General features: G+C 27.2%; 1 long non-coding RNA gene across 1 annotated transcript; it reads left to right on the forward strand.

The window, feature by feature from the left end:
• The first annotated feature begins 3758 nt into the window (after positions 1-3758).
• On the forward strand, positions 3759-5800 carry LOC113368034. The gene is made up of 3 exons (XR_003366329.1): positions 3759-3871; positions 5433-5630; positions 5710-5800. It is a non-coding gene; the product is annotated as an uncharacterized LOC113368034 (long non-coding RNA).
• The last annotated feature ends 2181 nt before the right edge of the window (positions 5801-7981 follow it).

Here is a 7981-nt window from a genome sequence, read left to right on the forward strand (position 1 = left end):
TTAAGCTGGTAATTCTATTCGTTCTGTTAATAAGAAATGTATCCGATGCATAATTTCGAAATAAAATATTTTTACAAACTTATGCAGTTTTATTTTAGAATATATGCTTTTTATAAGACTTTTTTCTTGGACTCGTTTTAATAAAATTAATATTCGAATTAAATTTCTGTAAAAGCATATATTTGTAAAAATTAAATAAAATAATATTATATCTAAATCACATAATGCACATGTAATTCTCAAATATCTTTTTCGATAGAATTTGGAAAAACATAACAATTTTGCAATTGTTTGCAATATTTCTTCTTATAATTCTTTTCTTCTATATATTTTCTTTATAAATATTCTTATATTTTCAATTGTCAAGTACTATTTCAATTCCATTTAATAAATTATTTTTAAATGAGTTGAATGAGATAAAAATGAGTTGAATGAGATAAAAATTTAAAATTGGAAATATAAGTTTTGAGAGTAATTTGCAAGTTAATTAAATAATATAATTATAGCAAATTAGATCATTTTTAAATAAAGAATACACTACAAATATTTATTAACTCTTTCCACTCGGATGCCGCTACTCCGGCGGCAAAATTCATGTAAATCTCGAAATTCGCGAGTGGAAAGGGTTAATATTAATACGCTTAAACGATTTTTTTATTGATATATTATTTTCATATCTAAGTCAGGCAGCTGCGTCTGTTATAGGAGGTTATGAATCTATTTTCATATTTTATATATATACATAATATATGTCTATTTCATCTTACTTATGCATTACATTTAAATATCTTTTAATATCTCTTCAGTCACTTTAGTCTTCAATTTCTTTATAATATTTCTTTATTTTTCTTTTGAAGTTATGGTCATTAATGGTGAATTTAATTTTGATATTAGATAGAAATCGTATTAATAGAACAAATCGTTTAAAACTTGTTGTTTTCATAAATGATTTAAAATATTGATCACTATATTAATTCTATAATATTAATATTATAATTATTCCCATAGCTGGGCATTAACTCGTTAATCCGTTAATCGTTAATTAACGAAGTTAACATTTTGATTAACGGATTAACTTTTAAGTTAACTTTTGAAAATGTTAACGGACACGTTAACTTCCGTTAAAATGCCAGAAGTCCGTTAATCGTTAATCCAATGCCCAGGACTGTGCCTGGCCAGCGTGCAGTGCGTGCACCGCACGCAGGCGGCCGCCTTTTGAGACGGCCGAGGGGCGGCCAAATGAAAAAAAGAACAAATTCAAAGACGGCCATAACAAAAAATGGTCGAAATAAATAGCTGTTGCATTAAAAGTCTACTGAATTAAAAGGCGGCCAAATTAAAAGACTGTTGGATTAAGAGGCAGCCAAGCTCAAAGTCCGCTGAACTCATTCGCTGCCGTAAAGTCCGCTGTATATATCTAAAAGACCAGAATTACCGTAGTAAAAATCAGCCAAAGGCGGCCCTATTGAATGCGACTCTGTTTCTAAATAATGTATAAGTTATAAACTTGGTGTAAGTGGCAACTTTGCCTAAATCAAGTTGCATGAAGTATCCAACATGTGTTAATAATCGACTTAACAAATGAAAATATATTAATTCATGAGTACATTGCAATGTGAAAAACTATCGCAGATTATTCAATTTTGTACAATTTTTTTAAAAATATTAGTTATGTTTTATAAATAGTTTAAAAATTACATATTATTGAACAAGAAACAAACTGTAGTAAATTAAAAACAAGATCCAAATTTCCAAAGCAATTTGTTAATCAATAACTGAAAAACGACTCGTCGATTATTGACAAAATTTAATCAGCAAGATTCTCAAATGGAAAACGTTTGTAATGGTTTTTGAATTTTTAAAATCAATTCACTAATTAGAAATTTGAGACTTTTTTGAAAATTCTAAAGGCAAAACTAAGCAGCACGAGTGCTTATCGAATTTACGAATTTTGACGATTTTTCAAATGGGATTGTGCATTTTTGAGAGAAGGTCGACTATAGATGAAAATTTTGACTCACGTAAAAAAGCGCCGCTCATTTTTGCAATCTTTGATAGTACATATTTTAAAAATTAAAATGACTTAATGTGGGTCGAAATATTTAGTTATCTTAGAGACCATGATCACTATCGCCAAAAAAGTTTTATAAATATCATCGTAAAGCAATATTCACCAATTAAACACGAAGAAACGAACCGACCGATCTCTTAGAACTAATCAGCACGATTCCTAAATGATATCTTTCAAACAGTTCCTGAATTTTTAAAATCGATGCAGAATTTTTGGCTAAAACGTGTACAAAAATTTTTATATTTTTCTGTTGATTAGAAACAGCTTGGCCGATCGTCGCACAAAACTGACAGGCGCTAGTCATTATCTAGTTACATCAAATGACTTTTAAACTTTTGAATTGGATTTAACCGTTTTTGAGAAAACGTTGCCGAAAATTCAAAAATCGGCTTTCAAACGATTCAGAATGACCTAAAATGTCGAGAAAACTTAAAAATTACAAGACGATTTTTTTCGTGATAACATATTGGATATTTTCCTATTATGCTATTTTTAAGGGCGGCCATTTATATGCTCGCACGCAGGCGGCCACATACCCAGGCACGGCCCTGCCAATGCCTACTATTTACCGCACGGCACAGCTTTAGCCAATGCCTTATTAAATGACATAGAGAAAAGATTTGGACCACTCGTGAATGATGAACAGTGCCAACATGTTCAAAAGACTTGTTCATATTCATATTAAATACAATACTGCTATACCCTCAAGCGCTGCAGTTGAACGTTTGTTTTCCACGGGTAAAGACATTTTGACACCGAAACGAGCCTCGCTTTCAGACGAGAACTTCAACATGTTAATGTTCATGAAGAGAAATATGCACCTAATACCCGACGCTTAACCCGTCGCGCGTTTCCTATTTTTCGCAAAAAAATTCTTTCCCTTTATTTAGAAAAAAATTCTTGTAAAAACAATATGCAATCATAAAAACAGAAAGTTGACCAATAGCGTTATTATCACGGTGTGTGCATAAAGCGCGTCGCGCCATTAAGGGGTTGAATTACACATTTGAATTATACAAGTATTCTGTTTTATTCATAACCTGTTAACTTCCAGAACCTAAACCAATAAGTTTTTTAAGTTCACTAACGCAACGATATAAAAATATAATTTTACACATATTAACGGATTAACGATTAACGTTAACTTGCGTTAATTATTCCGAAATGTAACGCTTTAACGTTTAACGAAGCTAACTTTTTTTGTAGCGGATTAACGATTAACGAAGTTAACTTTTTGATTAACGGTGCCCAGCTATGATTATTCCATAAGAATTATATAAATGATTTTGCATTTTTAAGCTTGAGTCTTATAATTAAACCTATCAGTTTAGTTTTATTTATAAAAATATTTATAAAATCAACTAACTATAATAGTTAGATCAAAATTTAAAATATAATATAATTATATTATAATATAATATAATATAAAATTTGTGTATTGTAATTAATAATATTTTACTATTATTATATTGGTAGATGTTTTATCAATTCATCCTTATGTTGGTATCCTGTCAATGAATCCTAGACATCCTGTAGACAATCATTCTAGTAACAAGTGCGGCCGCGTCAACAAGTGTTTGTCATTTTGCAACTTCGATTTTTGTTTAATAAATTTTGAAATAATTGTCGTTTTTAACGGTGAAACATATTTAACTTAATTAAAGTGTTATTAAACAATGAGTGTTATAATTAATCCAGACTTTGCTGTGATATGAACCGGCTTATCAATACTTTTACAATGACATGCGGCATTTTCTTTTTGATGTTTTCGGTGTCGGATAATGGCGTTAGAGATTAAAGGTAGCTGTAATATTTTTTTTTTATACGTATGGGGTTTTGAGGATATTTTACATTTTTATATCTGTAAACCATTTTATTAACACTTATTCACAAACAAAAATTAATTATTAACGTAATTACAATAATCGTTAACGTCAAAATTATTTCTCATAAATCGTACCAATAATAAGTACATTTTATGTTAAAATGGCGGCTTTTGAGTAAGTACTTGCAATACACAAATATTTATTGCGCAATTATTATTTATGTTATACGGATTAAATATTTTGAAATTGATGCATAAAACAGATTTTTTTTTTGAAATGATATAAGGCAAAAATTATACAACCATATTTAGGGATCTTTTCAAACAAAATGTGTGAGATGTATATACAAATTTTTTGTTTTAATATTACACAAAATGGCCAATTTCTTTGGAACAAAATATCGCCCAAAGATCTTGTTCGTTCGAATTTTTTTTAAATGATTTATGGTGTAAACATTTTTATATTAGGCTACAATTAAACCTCCTCCTAAAATACGGGCATATGTTGCACAATTAATTAATAATGATTTAAATAAACAAGTTTTCATCTACGGCTGTTTTATAAAAGTCACCTTCATATTGCGACACGTGCTATTAATACTGCCAACAAATGCTTGATGGCGTTGGCAACAATTTATCGAACAATAAATATGATTTTTCTTTAATATGACTTAAATTTGATTTAATTGATTTATTATTATTAATTTTCATAGAACTAATTTATAAATCACTGCAAATATGTGAATAAAGTGTTGAACAAAAAGCAAATAAATTTTTTTTTGCTTTGAACTATGGCTATCATGAAAAGGCAATACTGTTTCTTTCTATATTTTAATATTTATTTATACAGTTTAATTTAGATATGTTTTATTTATTTCAAGCATATCAGTTGTCTTGAGAAAGCAAAATATAATTTCTTTTCAAATGATCAAATGAAAAATGCCCCTGTTTTATAACAAATAATTTATTTTTTTGAATTTCATAAATCCACCTTTTTTATAGTACATTTTTTTGTATTTTTAATATATAGTTATATTCATTCATGAAATGTATTTTATATCATTTAATGTACATGTATTTTATATCAGGCCCAATTCAAGCCCAAGTTTATTTGAATCAACTAGTAAATAATATTTACTTCTAGCAGAGCATATTTACAAATAGTTGATAATTATAAAATTATAATTAAAAAGATGCATCCAATTCATTCATTAATTTCAAAATAACTTCATATACTATAATAAGTATATAAAGAAATATTACATGAAAATTTTAAAATCATAATCGAATGCATCCAATTTATTATCATTCATTCCGAACTTCTGGTCAAATTAAATGACATTTTGAGGCAAATTTATTTTTGCTTACTCTTATTTTGATATATTATTTATATCATATATCAAAAAAAATACTGTGCAGATTTCAGACAGTATCACAAATTGGACTGAAATTCTTTCCATATCTGTATATAGAAAATGTAGAACTATTTCTATTTATCTGATGTACATTAAAATTACATAATATGATTTTGAGCAGAAAGAAGAATTCTCAAGTTCAAAAATAAATATTATGTTTCCCCTTAAAATGGTTGGCTACATCTGCAAAGCCAAACAGTTTCACCAACCTACTGTCAGAATTTGATAACAAACAAATGTCATCTGACAGCTGACTTTGGACAAGTATAAATACAACATGAATACTCAAAGAAGCCGTGTAATTAATTTATACAAAACTGTAAGTACCACTAAAATAATTCACATGATCACTTACCTTGTCGTAAGTAACTTTAATTACCTGCAACTATTATTTACAGTTGCACTATTTAGGTAATAATTGGCCAAGTGGTGCTGAAAAATTCCACAGTCGCTTGAAGGCTGTGTTTTTTGAAATAAGGATGAAAAAGACCCAAATAAAATTGAAACAATGATTAACACATGGAGAATATGTTATAAAGGAAATAGAGGCATTATATATGCTGAAAAAATATAGAACCCTTAAAAGAATGTACTATAATGAGTAAGAACACGATACATATGTGTGTGGAATTCCTATTAGAAACTGTGATTAGCTAAAATACAATAACAAGTAGGATATGTATATATAATATTTTTATACCTATTGCCATAGTTGTTTCAATCTAGACCGTATCTGAATTTTTCTAATATATTTTCAAAAGCCAAAATTATCTGATATGATAATGTAAACTTTCATAAATAAAATCGACTGATCAAAATGAAAGACTTGTTCTTGTAACAACAAAAACTTCATCATATTGATATTTTATTAATGAATTTTTAATAGATATAATTTTATTGTATGATTTTATGCATTTTCTATATTCTATATATAGTGTTTTTATATATATTTTAAAATAAATATTTAAACCGATAAACAATTATTTATGTTGGTTCTTGTCCTAGAATAAAGAGTGCATAAATAATTGTTCAGCTTTCTGGAATTATTTCAAGTATAATATTTCATATTATTCGTACACTTAAATTAAAGGTGCTTTACTAAATATTTTAAGCATATATACTGATGTTCATTTAGTTCTAGTCTTAAATATTGTCTATAAGAAAAATAAGATAAAATTAATTTTTTTGCTAACCGATTTTCTACTGGAATTTTATTTACAATTTATAAAGTGATGGTGTTTATATCAGTTAAATTTTTACATGATCCACAATTGTGTTTTACATTTAAATAAAAATAAATTAATATAGTTTTTATAATACACTATTATAATTTTTATAAGTATTTGTATTTAAATCTATTCTTTAATATTATAACACACATTTTTTCTACTTTCATTTTACTCCGAACTTATTCGTGAACTACTATACAACAACTCGCTTTGTTGTATTTGCCCCTCTTTTGTTTTGTCTTTTCATTCAGTGTTTTTCAAATATATTATTAAACATTTAAATAATGAAGTATATGGAATGATATATGTTCATGCATATACTTGAGTTTTATATAAACCAACAATTGTAACACATAACTTCTATGTGAAAAATTATACAATTCTTATTTCCATTAATATATGGAATGTAGATAGAAATTAAGAGCAATGAAATATTCGTAATATTTATTTATAATATTGATTTTTCATAATCACATTAATGGTATATTTTTCTAATTTTTGAATTACATATCATACAAGTTTTTGAGTTGGAACATATATCAAACAATTTTGAATTATGTTGATTCTCCTGCTTTCTTCACGTCAATTTTTTTAAGAATTCTTTTACTAAGAACAAAATGTTTATTTACATTGTGCACATTTATTCGACATATATTTTTCGCATAATTAAATGCAATCCTAGCGCAAACCTGACTTTTCAGACATATTGGGGTATATCAATAAATATATTCAGGAAAATAGCAGTATGCTGATATACGTGTAAAATTTTTATGGAATAAATTTATCAATTTTTAGATAAATATCTAGTATTTTTAAATAGCTATTGATATTATTACTAAGCTCCATTCGATACACAATAATTTTACACCCTCATTTAAAATACATAAATTTTTGTATAATAATATTGTTACAATAACAAATGACTTCTATTTATACTAAAATTCTATTTAGAGGAGTAGCTTCTATATTGTCAGTGCCCTATAGAGTAACATATCTAAGCTTCACGTTTTCTACTTAAAGGAATTCCATTTGATATCGGTACATTTTAACTGATTAACTGAGTTCATTATACGTGAATGCCAAGGCATTTACCTATATCCTATTATGTAAAATAACGATGGCTGCATTTCTTTGAATTACATCGTTATTAAAACGAGGCAAACTGAAATTTTTGCCCTTGATTGCAGTGCTTGAGTGAATCGCTTTTGGCAAATGGGATAATTATAATCATATCAGTCCATATTATGTGGTCCAATATTTAGTTAAGATTTGTATTATACACAAGCAAAAAATATAAAATAAAATATATATCCAGGAAAGATTTGTGAAAACTATTATAAACTAAGATTTCTCGATACTTTCAGTGAATCTAATTACTTCGACAAAACCTCTTGGGATTAGAAACACTAAATTTCTAGTAGTTTAAGAATAATATTTTGAT

This window comes from Ctenocephalides felis, unplaced genomic scaffold (assembly GCF_003426905.1).
Source record: "Ctenocephalides felis isolate EL2017-DRISC unplaced genomic scaffold, ASM342690v1 CF-g0.4_SCAFFOLD_01170, whole genome shotgun sequence".
Taxonomy (NCBI): domain Eukaryota; kingdom Metazoa; phylum Arthropoda; class Insecta; order Siphonaptera; family Pulicidae; genus Ctenocephalides; species Ctenocephalides felis.